The 13,676-nt window shown below is 45.1% G+C and overlaps 1 long non-coding RNA gene across 1 annotated transcript; it reads right to left on the minus strand.

Moving 5' to 3' along the window:
• Positions 1-281: 281 nt before the first annotated feature.
• On the minus strand, positions 282-7,993 carry LOC143272062 (uncharacterized). Its single transcript, XR_013049462.1, has 3 exons — positions 7,818-7,993; positions 1,131-1,167; positions 282-633 (listed from the first exon to the last, which is right to left on the minus strand). It is a non-coding gene; the product is annotated as an uncharacterized LOC143272062 (long non-coding RNA).
• Positions 7,994-13,676: the final 5,683 nt, after the last annotated feature.

Below are 13,676 nucleotides of genomic sequence, written 5' to 3' on the forward strand. Positions count from 1 at the left end.
CTGTAGTTCTATATAAGTTCTTCTGCAAGTTGGCAGTATGATTTAGAAAGGACAGAGTGACCACCTGACAGCATCTCTCTTCTCTACTCTATCCCCCAAAGCTTACTCTCTCCAAGCAGGAGACTGTGAGCATTTATTTGTGCTTTGTTTGTTTGTTTCTTTTCACATTTTGGCTTTTAATGAAGTAAAATAACCCAAACTTCTAGGAAGCTGGTCTACATTATTATAAGGAAACAGAGCCTCAACATCATTGTTTATATTTCCACAACAAATCTTAGAGGTAGAGTTTGCAAAGCCCATTTTATCAATGAATTTGTGTGGCTCGTTTTATCAATGAATAAAACTGAGGCTGAGGATGGATAGCTCTATAGTCATGGCCACAACGTTAAGAAATACAGCTCTGAGTCTGACTAGAATGGCTGAGGGCATGGTTCAGGAGTAAAGTTCATGTTCAGCAATCGGAAGGTCCTGGGTCCAATCCCCAACACAAGGCTTCAGACACGAGGAGAACTCTGGTCTGTGGTGTTCTGTGCAAGCTTCCACGTGTGCTGTTCACTTAGTTCTTCATACAGAATATCTTCAGAACCATTGTTACCAACTTCAAGGTGTGGGTGAAGATATGTTCTGCAGGCTCTTGAACAGAAAGACACCCCCACTTTAGTGGAGCAGACTTTGCCGCCTTAGCATTTACTAACTTAAACTGAGACAAAATCTTTTTTAATAGTATTTTTATTTTATAATTAAGTTAATTTCACATATCAGCCACAGATTCCCCTCTCCTCCCTTCTCCACCCCCCAGCACTCCCCCCTATCCACCCCCCACTCCCACTGCCTCCAAGGCAAGGTCTCCCCTGGGGAGTCAGCCCAGCCTGGCAGACTCAGCCAAGGGAGGTCCAGTCCCCTCCTCCCTACACCAAGGCTGAGCAAAGTGTCCCAGCATAGGCTCCAGGCTCCAAAAAGTCAGCCCATGCACCAAGGACAGGTCCTGCCTCCACTGCCTGGAAACAAAATCTTAACAAGTTGTCAGACCTGTGAGCAGGGGAGACTTCCAAAGTACTGTATTTTTTTTTCCCTAGAACTCCCTTTGAGGTCAAGACTTACATTCTGCTTTGTTACAGAAATGGACTTACACTGGGTCAGATGTCCTACACACCTGTTCATGGATTTCTGCTAGAATAAGGGAGAAAGAGGTTCCTGGTTAATGATCATAGGTGGACTAGGATTTCCAAACACACTGACTTCATCCCAATGAAGGAGGGCTTCATCAATACTCTTGCACTCAGATCTTAAAGCATTGACTAAAGCAGTACTCAGAGGAATTTAGAATTTCCCTTGATGTTGAGATGTGGCTGTCAGGATACATACTTCTTTGGGATGGCCAGAGCCAGTGGAGCCTTATATAAGTATCACAGCCTTAGAAAACGAAGGGAGCTAGTCAAAGGATGCTGCATTTCACATCGTTCTAAATGACTGCTTCGTGCCACAGGTGGAGCAGACGCTTGCGGAGGAAGAAGGAGGAGGATGACCCACCGCGCGGCATGACTTTACAAAGGAGAGCCTGTCCTCCTGGGGTTCTACCTAGACTGAAAACGAGGCCCTGTTCCACATCCTGCCAGCCTGAGTCAGCCGGAGCAGACAGCTCTATCTTGACAGGAGACGATTGGATACTGCTTTGCGCTCATTGTCTTTAAGCACTACAGATCTCTGTGCAGCAGGCTGTGACTCCATCAGGCGTGGCTCTGACATCAGAGAGCCGTCAACCATTTGATCGCACAGAACTGGGTTCCTGGGATGATGCCATAGTTTTCGAGTATCTTTATTATCAATGGTCTATAATGAAAGGGGTCAGAGACTGGCTTTCTTCCCCAGCCGTAGGGGTCATCAAAGCCAAGCTGGGCTGAGTCAGAGGATTGCACATGGAGACAACCCCACCCAGCCTGACGGGGATCTGGTGTTTCAACTCTCGCTTCCACCTCAAGTGACATGATCAAGACGGTGTTTGTCATCCTTAGGGCCTACAAAAGTATACCCCGAGACCCAGCCAAGTGGAAAACAGATAAAGATATTCAGAGACAGAGATATGTCGCCTGGTGTCCTCAGGTTCAAAATTCTGGTTTCAAAGCCCCTCTCCTCAGGAAGGCGGCCTCTCTGGAGCTTCCTCACCCTGACCCTGACCCTGACCACCAGTACTCTCTTTCTGTAAACTTGCTTGCCGAAGAAAAGTTCACTTGGCACTCGTCTTAAGTATTGACTCTCTGTCTTGAGGGTGACGGCTGTAAATTCTCTCTCCTAAGATCCAAGTCGATTTGTTATCAAATCAGGCATTGAGAAGCTGATTCATTGCTATTCAGCGCTGTACTGATTTATATGCAGAATGTAAAACAGATGCCTTCTGTGATACATATTTATGGTGAGTGCTGTTCGAGGAAGATTTATTACGGATTCCTTTGTCGGGGTTTGCATGAGCAGAGCCATGATGACTTGTATTTCCTCTCAGCTGCCAATGCCAAACTCATTAAAAAGAGGTGTGACTATTAATATACATTGTAATACTGACAGGCTCTAATTTATAACACCCTGGCTGGCTGGAGTATTCTCCTGACTTGAGAGGTGGTTTCTGCATTTTTTCCTCTGTAGCTAAATGGTGCAAATAGAGATGTATATTCTCTCGTGTTCTCTCGCTCACTCGCTCGCTCGATCCTCTCTCTCTTTCTCTGCCTCTCTCCCTCCCTCTCTCTTTCCCCTCCTCCTTCTCTTTCTCCCACCTTCCCTCTCTCTTTTTCCTTATCACTTTGTCTTTTATAATCATCTAAGTCATGGTACAGTCTTCTCAAAAGATCCAACCACTTCATTGATCTTCCTTCCATTGCCCTCCCAAGCCCCAGATCAAATGCCACCAGGGTTTGTAACAGTACAGAACTGGGTTTTAATGCCCAGCAAACACAGGAACACTGTTGTTCTCTGTGTGGGTACAATCTCTCTCTAGGCTGGATTAGCGAGGAAGCGGTTCTGAGCAGCTCACATCAAGCGTTCTTGGCAGCCGATGTCTGATGCGAGGTTCTGAAGTTGAACAGCATAATTTGCTCTGCACAAAGGAGTCAGGTAGTTACCACCCAAAGGACAGGGTCAGGAAAGATACATTTCTAATGACAGGAACCAAAGCAGATGAGGGCAGTGTGTCAGATGAGGAAGGAGGGACCATGGAGTCCTACCTGGAGGAGCTGGTCAGAGAAGCAGGTCTGATCAGGAACTGAACACCTGCAAAAGGATTCAAGGACATCGTCCGGAATGCTTGAATAACTAAATGACATGGGGAGCATGGAAATCAGCTTTTCCTTTACCTTCAGTTTGAGAAAAACTGGTTACAACACAGAAAGCGGAGCACACAGTCACGTGAGTTGGGTCTCCGCAAAGAACAGCTGTGAGAGGCAATGCCAACAGGTACCATGCTTAAGTGTGTTTTTAGTAACTCCATGAAAGCATGTTTTCTGAACAGACAGAAACAACACAAGTATTCCACCATCTTTTCAGGGTATGTAAGCATGGATGGAGAATGAGCATGCCTTGGATGCAAAGTCCAGGGGTACAGAAGTCAGGAGATATGCTACTTGAATGCCTCAGGCAGGCAGAAGAGTTCAAATGAGGGCAGATTATCTCTTATATGAACAAAAGATGCAAATTTTAAATGAGAGCTGAATTCTTATAAGATCCTAGGTGGTTTCCCGGCATCTGTTTTATAGATTCTTTCTTATAAATGGTAACAGGGCTCACCAACTTTACTCCAACCCACTCATACAGAGAAGCCTCCATACTGGCCATGGTGTGTCTTGCACTGTGTTGTCCATAGCATCTGAGAGTTAGCACAACACATTGGGTCATGGGTGAAGGTGATGGCCAACAGTAATGCTTTAGAATCAATAAATGACTTTATAATGTGACCTCTCTTCACATCATCTGAAATCACTGCAGTTGGCCCTACATGTGCAAATTCCAAACCCAGAATGTTAGACCAACAATATTCTTTAAAAATGACATGTGATAAACATGCACTTGCTCTCTCTTCTCTGTACAACACAGTGTTGATACTTTTTACACAGCATTTATGTTGTACCAGATGTCATAATAATTTACACAATTGTCATCTAGAGACCATTTACAGGATCATGAAGTTTGCATACATTCTATGGAAATCATATGCTATGTCAAATTATGTAATAGGCTTGACCCTCTTCCAACTTTTGTTTCTTATGGGGTCCTGTAACCAAATACCTCAGGGTACTTCTCAGGGAGAGCTATATATAACTGTGATGACTAATTTTGGGTGTGAAATTGATTGGCTTAAGCAAGTCCTATGGCATTAGTCAGTCACATGTTTGGGGGTGTCATTGGAAGCTATCTCAGAGAATCTTGACTAAGGGAAAATACTCCTTTGCCAGGCCTTGTATTAGAGTCTTCCACTGAGAGAGCAGAAAACACAACAGGTACCTAAACAGGCAACTCAGCGCCGGCTCCTCCTCGCTCGTCCAATTCCAGCTGCTGAGATGTGAGTGCGTAGTCTCCTGCACCCACAGTTCACACCAGGAGGGACTCTGCCCTTCTGCCCTGTGAACTCTGAGCCAACGTGAAACTTCCCGTCCTCCAACGGCCTTTTGTCAGCTGTTTGATCATAGCAATAAGGAAAATAACTACTATAACAGCTAATTTTTTAAAATAAAACAATGTAGTTTCAAGAAAATGACATTTGTAAGTAAAGAGTGATAACCTAGGTGGTCCCCAGGCCAAAGTTCTCTCAATTACACCTATATGATTAACCATATATTTCTAGAAAATATTCCTGTGACAATCCTAAATGTACATTAACTTAAAGTGAAATTGTATGTGTGCATAAACACACCACACACATAATTGTAAACTGTATGTATGTATGTATAGACCTATAGACAACAATGTATAAAAAAATCCAGAAAATCTACAAAGTCCCATTTGCCATGTCAGGTCACAAGAATGACTAAGGGAGCCATATGATCAGGCAAGATGTGGCTGAGAGGAAGCTTCAGGGTTGTGGTGCATTGAGTTGCTTTCAGATGAGGAAGGCCCATGGTGATGAGAAGGTAAGACAACGATCTTGTCCCACACCAAAAATGTTCTATATCTGCTGTGATTTTAAAAAAAAAAAATTGTTATCCGGGATTGCCAAGATGTAAATAACTTTTGCCTACACGAACAAGCGTGAGTTATTGTTTTTTCTCTGAACTCCCAAGAAATTCAAGCAGCCTTGAGTGGCCTTACACAGAGAAGGCTATTCTCTTCTACTCCTCCTTATCATCATCATCTTCCACCTCCTCTAGTTTAGAGAGAGAGAGAGAGAGAGAGAGAGAGAGAGAGAGAGAGAGAGAGAGAGAGAGTAAAAGAAAGTAGTTAGTGGGCGTCTGATCGGCCCTGTGAGGCTCCTGAGATCATCTGGAGCAGGTCTGAAGAAAAGCTTCTAGTCACATAGTTGCATACCAGTTAACATGCTTCCGGTAAGCAAGGACATCTAGTATACCATGCTTTTCCACTGGGACGATTCTTTTGAAGTACAATGTTTGACAACAACAACAACAACAAAAGCCCTTAGGCCTGGGAGAGATGGTTTGATGGGGACCGTTCTTGCTGAACAGACATGAGGACCTGAGTTCCGATCCCCAGTGCCTATGTAAAAACTGGTGTGGCAGCTGGGGCCTGTAGCCCCTAGGGTTGTGGGAGCAGAGATAGAAAGATCCAGGTGCTTAATGGCTGGAACAGTGAGCTTTGGGGTCAGTGAAGAGACCCTGTCTCAAAAAATAAGGTGGAGAACGAAACCGAGAAATGTTCTCAGTCCTTGGCTTCCACACAGGCCCCCATCCATGCATGCACACACACATGCACACACACATGCCCCAAATCTAGAGAAATAAAACAATAGCAAGCATTTTATCTTTTAACAGACTACCAGTTATTTGTTTTCACCGAAGCCCTAGTGTTCTTTCTGGAACTCATCCTGACTCTCCATCATTTCAGCATCGGTCAACATGCCCTCATAAGCCGGGTACTAAGTTTACAGGGTCGGTCTGAAAAGAGAACGGAGCCAAAGGCTACCCAAAGGCAAACTGGTAGCACAAGAGCCCAGGGTAATGTGTAGCTGTCACTAGCAATCAAATTGGAGTCTCGAGAAAACTTTTCTTTGTACCAAGAGCTGATCACATGTTGACAGCTGGAATCTCCATGGCTCCTTAGTCAATAACCTCGCGCCTTCCCCACATTCCGACAGGGGCAACACAATGGTAGCACAGAAGCTAAGTGACACATTCCACATGGCCCAGCTGTCCCATCCCCTCTCCACAGGGCCCTCCTCCTCCTCCTCCTCCTCCTCCTCCTCCTCCTCCTCCTCCTCCTCCTCCTCCTCCTCCTCCTCTGTCTCCTTGCCTTGGGACATTCACAAGTTTTGAAAGCTAAACACAGTCATGGGAGGGCATCTCACCCCCTGTCCCTCTCCCTCTCCCTCTCCCTCTCCCTCTCCCTCTCCCTCTCCCTCTCCCTCTCCCTCTCCCTCTCCCTCTCCCTCTCCCTCTCCCTCTCCCTCTCCCTCTCCATGTCTCTCTCTCTCTCTCTCTCTCTCTCTCTCTCTCTCTCTCTCTCTCTCTCTCTCTCTCTCATGCTCTCTTCCACCTGTCTTTCGATGCTTGCCTGTATGTGGAATTTGACTCACGTGGGAAAGATAAAAAACCAAATAAATAATCCAGAACTCAGCACAGGAAAAACCACCACAACAACCAACTGAGCAAACAAACTCAAAGGCATTCCTAATAGCTTGCCTGCAAGTAATGAGGGGGGGGGGAGGTGTATTTAACCAGCGTCTGCCACATCAAATTCTTCTCAGCACACCACAATCCCCTTCCCTCTCTCGGCGTATGGGGCTTAGTTGGTGAGCTTTAACACAAAGAGATGTGACCTGGGACACACCCAGAGCTAACAGTGCAAACGGTTTATATTGCCTGGTATAAAAAACAGAACAGAACCGTCATCGGAGAAGAGTCAGAAAGTTTCCACAACACCCAAGAGCATGTAATGCTTTCTTTGACTATAAATGCACTTAGTTCATAATTCTGGCAGCACCGTCCACTACTTGGTTAATATCCCCCCATTAAGTCAGTCCAGAATGTTCCCAGGAAGAATGTTACATTCGGGACCACGTCTGTTTACAGTGTAGTATATTTTGCTTAACAGAGAACTACAGGCTGTGGAGGACGCACAAGGCATGACACTATAACACAAGAAGCGGCGGCCCACTCGGTGCAGACATGAACTCTTTAAAATGCACGCTGGGCCAAGGCAGGAGGGCACACCTTAAGTTTCAGCCATTCAGGAAGCTGAGACAGGTGGATTGCCAGATTAAGAGTTCCAGGTTAGTCCAAGAACATAGTGAGTTCCCATTTCTCGGGGCGGGGCGGGGGGGGGTAGAAAAGACACCCATGACTGATTACTAAGGAACTGGTTAGCAAATTCCCGGCAGCATTAAGTATTAATACTGAAAACTGAGGTGGCTGGGAGCATTAAGAATGACGAAGCAGCTCTTATTAATTTCTACCACTAGGGGGCAGAAGGTAGTTCTTTTCTGAACTGACTGCTAGGCAATCAACCATCACATCATTGTAACGTCGAAAGCACTTCAAAAAGACTCAGATGTTTAACTATTACGCTAGTGATCATACATTCATATTGGGCTGCAGGCCAAGAGAGGGGGAGAAAAAAAAAAACAGAGACTTGCAGCTGAAAGGCTATGAAGTGGTGGATTTTACCTTAGAGCAAAACCATCTTCAGTGACAAATTTCAAAGGCCATATGTATGTGATTTCCATGAAAAGCAGGCGACCCTAAATTTCTTTGTTTAACTGGGAGCAATCTTCCTTACAGAACAAGCAGGTTCTTCTGCTCGGTTCCTCTCGTTTATTGCGCTGTTACGGAATGCACGTTCAGGATTCTAGGAACACTGCTAATGCCAAAGGGTATTTCATTGACACTGGCACCAGGAACATCTTCAAGGATTTCACCTCAGGCACAATGTTACTCAAGGCAAATGAATGTTTAGAGTGTTCTGATAAAGAGCAGTGTGGTGTTTTTCTCTTCTCTTTCTTTTTTTTTCTTTTTTTGGCTTGTTTGTTTTGTTTTTCCTTTTAAATTAAACTCTCCAACTCAGCTGTTACTGTGCAGTAACAGCACAAAGTTCCCAATGCAGTTTTCCAATTGGAGACATTATTTTTTTCCCCATGTACTTACAGCACTAAAAGGATGAGACATTTAGAATTGTGGAGATAATTTCTAACAAAAATAGTTTTGGCTCCTGGGACCTTTTTGGAGTGTTTGCTGTGTAGACTTGATAGAGCTAAGGTATTCCTGACTGTATTTTACACTGGAGACCCAGATACTTTGAACATACTTCAGAATATGCTAAACAACAAGAAACATGTAAAAAACAAAAACAAAATAATATCCACAGCAGATAGTTTGGGGCTTATGCTGGGCATTCAGGGAATTTATAAATTCAAATAACTTTTAACTTTTTTTTAATCCAGAATGAGACAATTTTTTGCTCAGTTTTTTTCTTTCTTTCTTTCTTTCTTTCTTTTCACAAGATTGTGGTTCCAGGGAAAGCAGGAAAGTTCCCTGTGAAGTGCACATTCCCTGCCCCCACCCTTTTGGGAGCACGGGTCCCTTTTGTAAATAGAGATAGCTACAAGGAGACGCACCTCCTTTTGCACCCGGAGTGTTACTTGATACGTATCAATATTTCCTGACAGCGCCGACCAAGCAAAAATCTCAGGCCTTATGGTATCCTTAGATGGCTAAATAGTGTTTGCTTAAGTCAGCGCGCCCCACACCTTTTATGCGGCCTGACAGTTGACTGGGACGAGTCCCACTAACTTTCTTAAACTGTGCACTCATCCGTTTGGCGGCCGGCTCCGCGGGTTCCACATGAAATCATCTTTAGATAAATTCATACTCGCGCAGGGCGATTAGTCTTACAGCCTGCCTGACGCACCCGTCTTTCAAGGCTCCACTTTCAGGATCAGTGTGGGGGCCGAGGTTGGTCGCCCATTAACTGTCCCCTTTGCCCCGCCTGAAAAGCTCACAACTGGTGGAGAAGATACAATTAGAAACCCAAAAGAAAAGAATGAAAAAGAAAGAAGAAAGAAAGGCAGGGAAAGAAAGAAAAGGGGTAGGGGGGGAAGCACCTTTTTTTTTTTCCCTGCCTCCAAAGATGACAGGCCGAAGTTGACAACCTAATCCTTCAGGCTTGTCTTACTTACTGAAGGCTGACTAATGTCAAAGTTGCCATCTGATAGCCGTCTTTGTGCCAAGCCTAACAGCTCAATTGCAACAAGAACCTTCCAACATTAAATTTCCATGTGTTTTCCCTCCACACTACTTCTTAACGTGACTGCCCCCTCTCCCCTCACCCCAAGCCCACCCCCGCTTTTTTTTTTCCCAAAGAAAGAGAAGTTCTCCCGGGCTGCAAAAACCAAATAGAAACTGCTAGGGAGGGCCAGCTGGGAGCCAGTCAAATTAGTGGATTATTATTACCTTGGGGACCTTAGAAATCAGGTTTGTTATTGGCAGCCCCCTGTTTCTGTAAGAGCTGTTAGTAGCTGAGAGGCACAGGCCGTTTGTCAATCAGCACAACATTATTTTCTTAAGTGGGTAACTGCCATTTGTCTCTCTTACTTGGCCCCTGACGCCTGCAACCGAGTTTACCTCCCATTTTTGCTTCCTCTAGAATCAGTAAGAACAGCGGTTCGCACAGAAGCAGAGAGAGCAGTTTCCTTTGGACCTAGGCTTGTGACCTGGGAGGAGAGGGGAGGGCTTTGGTCGTCTCCAGACCACAGAGCAGTCTTAACAGAACACAGTATCCACTCCTTAGGGTGACTGGAACACAGACTAAAAACAGTAACTGAGGGTGGCCACTCATTTTTGTGTATGGTTTGGGCATTAGATGCTGTTTTCTGGGGCACAGGGCTCCTTCCAGGCTGATGCTTGGGGACATTCTTGTTAGACAGTTTTACATTTTGAAGCCAAATAATTCATCTAAGAATTTTAACTCGAGTCCATGGGCTTTTGGATTTTTTGGTGGTGGTGGGTGTTTTTTTATTTTTTTTAAATTTATTTCAGTTGCCAGTGTGATCTTAATTTTCCAAGTTCTGTGACGAGTTTAAACAAAAGAAGAAAAGCAGGCACCAAACTCGCAAGGAAAGGGGTTCCCAGGAAATAAGTCTTTCTTGAGAACTTAACTTCTTCCTGAGGTAAGCCCGCTTCTCAGGACAGCCATGATGCACCTCCATGATGAGTAGCAGGCGCTTACTTCTCCTCTGATTAACGTGCAGAGGTGGGGGTAAATTCTTCAAAATTAGCCTCTTGTAAAATGGTGTGTCTGACTGGAACAGCAAGGCCTCCTAATTCAACATCTTGTTTTAAAAAAGAAGCGATTTTACCATTTCCTCGAAAACATTTGCTAATTTAATTGTGTTAACCCTTGGAACCACTTTATCTGCCAGGTGGCTGGATTGATCTGGGACAGGCAAGGCACCTGGAGAAATTTATCAAGGGTTAATCAGCAAGCAACTTGATTTACAAATGCTCGGGGTGGGGGAGGTTTCAGTAGGGTTTCTCCACCATGTAGTTTCTGAAGCTATTTTGAAAGTGATGCCCACAGGTTTTGATCACGTCTGTAATAAAGTCTGTGTGAAACTACAGAACCTTCCAGGACATTCTCAACAAGTTAGTTGGATTTTCCCCATTTCTATATTTAAAACAAATATCCCTTCCTTCCCCTGCCCTCTGCGACTTGAATTCGGGGAAGCAGAAATAGCTCATAAGCTTTGCCTGATATGAGTGTGTTTGGTTTTCATGCCCTAGTATTGCATTTCACATTGTCCAGCGGAAAAGAGGAGCAATGGGGAGGGAGAGAAAGGCCGATGGTGTTTCGCTTTAAACAACAGCTACAAACATACTATCATCCTACGTGTTCTCAGGTTTTTTTTGTTTGTTTGTTTTTTTTTTTTTTTTTTTTTTTTTTTTTTTTTTGCAGAGTGAATCTAAGGCAGCTAGGCAATGGGCAACATCAGAACCATCAGATAAACTATGCCTTTAAAATGGGTCATGTACAAGAATGTGTTGTCTACAACGTACATACAAAACAGACCCATTGTGTTCAAGGCATGTCAGCACTAAACACTGTGATTTCGGGGTTAGGCTATGTCCATTTTTCAGATGGGAAAAGTGAGATGAGATTCTCTCCAGAAACAGAGCCATCACTATTCAGTTGAAAGAAAAGTCAGCTGAAAGACCGGGTGCTTTGATGATCAGGAAACAGACATAAATATCATAATCTCCGATATTCAGGCTGTCTTGCCAACCGTGTACACAAGAGATGATGGCTGGGGAAAGTCAAATGTAAATTAAATCTTGGAGCTGGGAATAAGAACGACAATAATAAGCCCGTTTTCCCAGGTCCATCTGATAGCGACCCTTTTGTGAGCACACCCCAGACAGACTCTAAAGAAGAAACAGCACGGGCGATTTGAGCTTGCTTCAGGCTGCCAAGTGTGACTGCACAAGCAGCATCCTCCAGTCTGCAGGAAGAACCAGCTCCCTGCAGCCTGCCTCCCAAGCATGGACGGAGCAGTTACCATCCCTGCCCCTTTGACCATCTTAGGGGTTTGCCGGCAAGAGGCGAGCCAGGGAGCTGGCTCTGCAATGTCCTCCTAGCCCTGGCGCAGTTCTGCGCTTCCCCTGGAACACACGGCCTCCCCCAGCCCGCCTGCCCACTTTTGTTTTATTTACGAATATGTTGCCAGAATTCCAATGAGTTATCTATTCTGCGCCGCGTCATTTTCCCACCGCGGCCTTGTCGCCGGCTGACTCAGGGTCCAGTCGCTACAGTGAGAAGAAAAGAAGACAGCGAAAGAATTCTTTTCAACTTTTTTTTTTTTTTTTTTTTTTTTTTTTTATGTTTCACTCATTTCTCTCTGTGTCTCCTCCCAGACCTCCTCCCCTCCACTGCCCCCTCCAACCTCCCGGCCTCCCCCAGCCTCCTAGGCCCTCCTTCGCCCCTTTATGTTACACGATCGCTCAAATTGAAGCCCAGGAGGGTCCTATAGGGAATGCATAGGAACCCTGGGAGAAAAAAGCCCCAACAAGCTATACACCAGATGTATAACGTTATATGGTCAAACTGGCAAACACAAAGACTGAAAAACAAAAGGCGTGAATTAGGGAGAGGCATTCAAAGGCGTGTTTTCAAAACAGCCGGCCAAGAGCCGGGATCCCCCTCCTGAGACTAAATGCTTGAAAGAAAAGGTGCTAAAGAAAGAAAGGAAAAGAAAAAAAAATTTAAAAGCCCATTTTTTCTAATTAGCTGAGGCCTAACAGGGCCCTGAATTTAGCAACTAGTTTTCATCAAGGGGGCTGTGCCTGTGAATCTGGAAAAAAAAAAAAAAAGCTTTGAAACCTATGCCGCAGACCGTCTTCAGACTAAAGCTAGCCTTGGTCCTTGGGTTTCTTTTTGTTTGTTTGTTTGTTTTGTTTTGTGCTCCCCCTGGCTTTGCCTCTGTGGGTCTGCCTTGCTTCATATCTCCCCCCCCCTTTTCACATCTTTCTCCCCCAAATACAAATATTAGCTGGATATTTTTAAGAGAAGGGAAAAAAGCAGGAGAGAACGCCACAATGGGGGGGGGGGCGCTCCTCTCTGGCCCTTCTCAGAGGCTTGATCTCCCCTTGCCAGCCACAGTGCAGAAATGCTAAGCAACTCCTTCCAGCCCCATGCAGAACCCCGAGGGCTTTGGGGGGAAAGTGTCACCTCAGGATGTGAGCCTGCTTGTGTGTGTGTGTGTGTGTGTGTGTGTGTGTGTGTGTGTGTGTGTGTGTGTGTGTGTGTGTGCCTGTGAGGGTGTTTTTGGAAAAGGCTGGGCTGGACACAAAAGGCTCTCCACCACTGTGAATTTAGATTTTGGAGGCTGATCTCTTGCTGAGAGGTGTTTTGTTGTTGTTTTGTTTTTTTGCAGATGCAGCAAGGCGAGGTTTCCGAAGCTGTAAGGTGTATGGGAGCCCAGCTGCTTGCTCCCAAACCTTGGCAAAGGACACACACTGACAGAGGCAGTTTTACTTTGTATTGTATTTCTAACATGTTCCAAACAGGGTGGAGGCATGGACCGGACCTCTGCTGCCTGACGAATTATGATTTTCAGTTCTTCAAACACGTTTCTAATAAGAAAGCAAAATCGAGCTGCTGGGTGACAGTTGGGGCACAGGCTTCCCTTAGAAAAGAGGCAACTTTAATTGCTTCATGTTCTGGCTCCGATTGCCTGTGGTCCTGCGTGGGGGGATTTAGTAACAAACACTTGTTCTAATGAATTGGCTTTATTAGGGGGCTCCCCATATTCTTTCATAAAGAGCAGAGCTATTCTGAACTTCTCAATGCAACAGTCTCGTGATATTCTCATGCTGGAGGCTGTAGTGGGCGCTTGCATTCCCTTCCCTGTGCTTGCAAAAGGCTTCTCATTTTTTTTTTTAAGGCAGAAGAATGGGCAGCAGAAAGATAAGAAAACACAGAGCTTGCAGGTAGTACTTCTCCCCCAGATCCGAGGCCATCAAAGGCGCTTGCAA

This window comes from Peromyscus maniculatus, chromosome 1, assembly GCF_049852395.1.
Source record: "Peromyscus maniculatus bairdii isolate BWxNUB_F1_BW_parent chromosome 1, HU_Pman_BW_mat_3.1, whole genome shotgun sequence".
NCBI classification, from domain to species: Eukaryota; Metazoa; Chordata; class Mammalia; order Rodentia; family Cricetidae; genus Peromyscus; species Peromyscus maniculatus.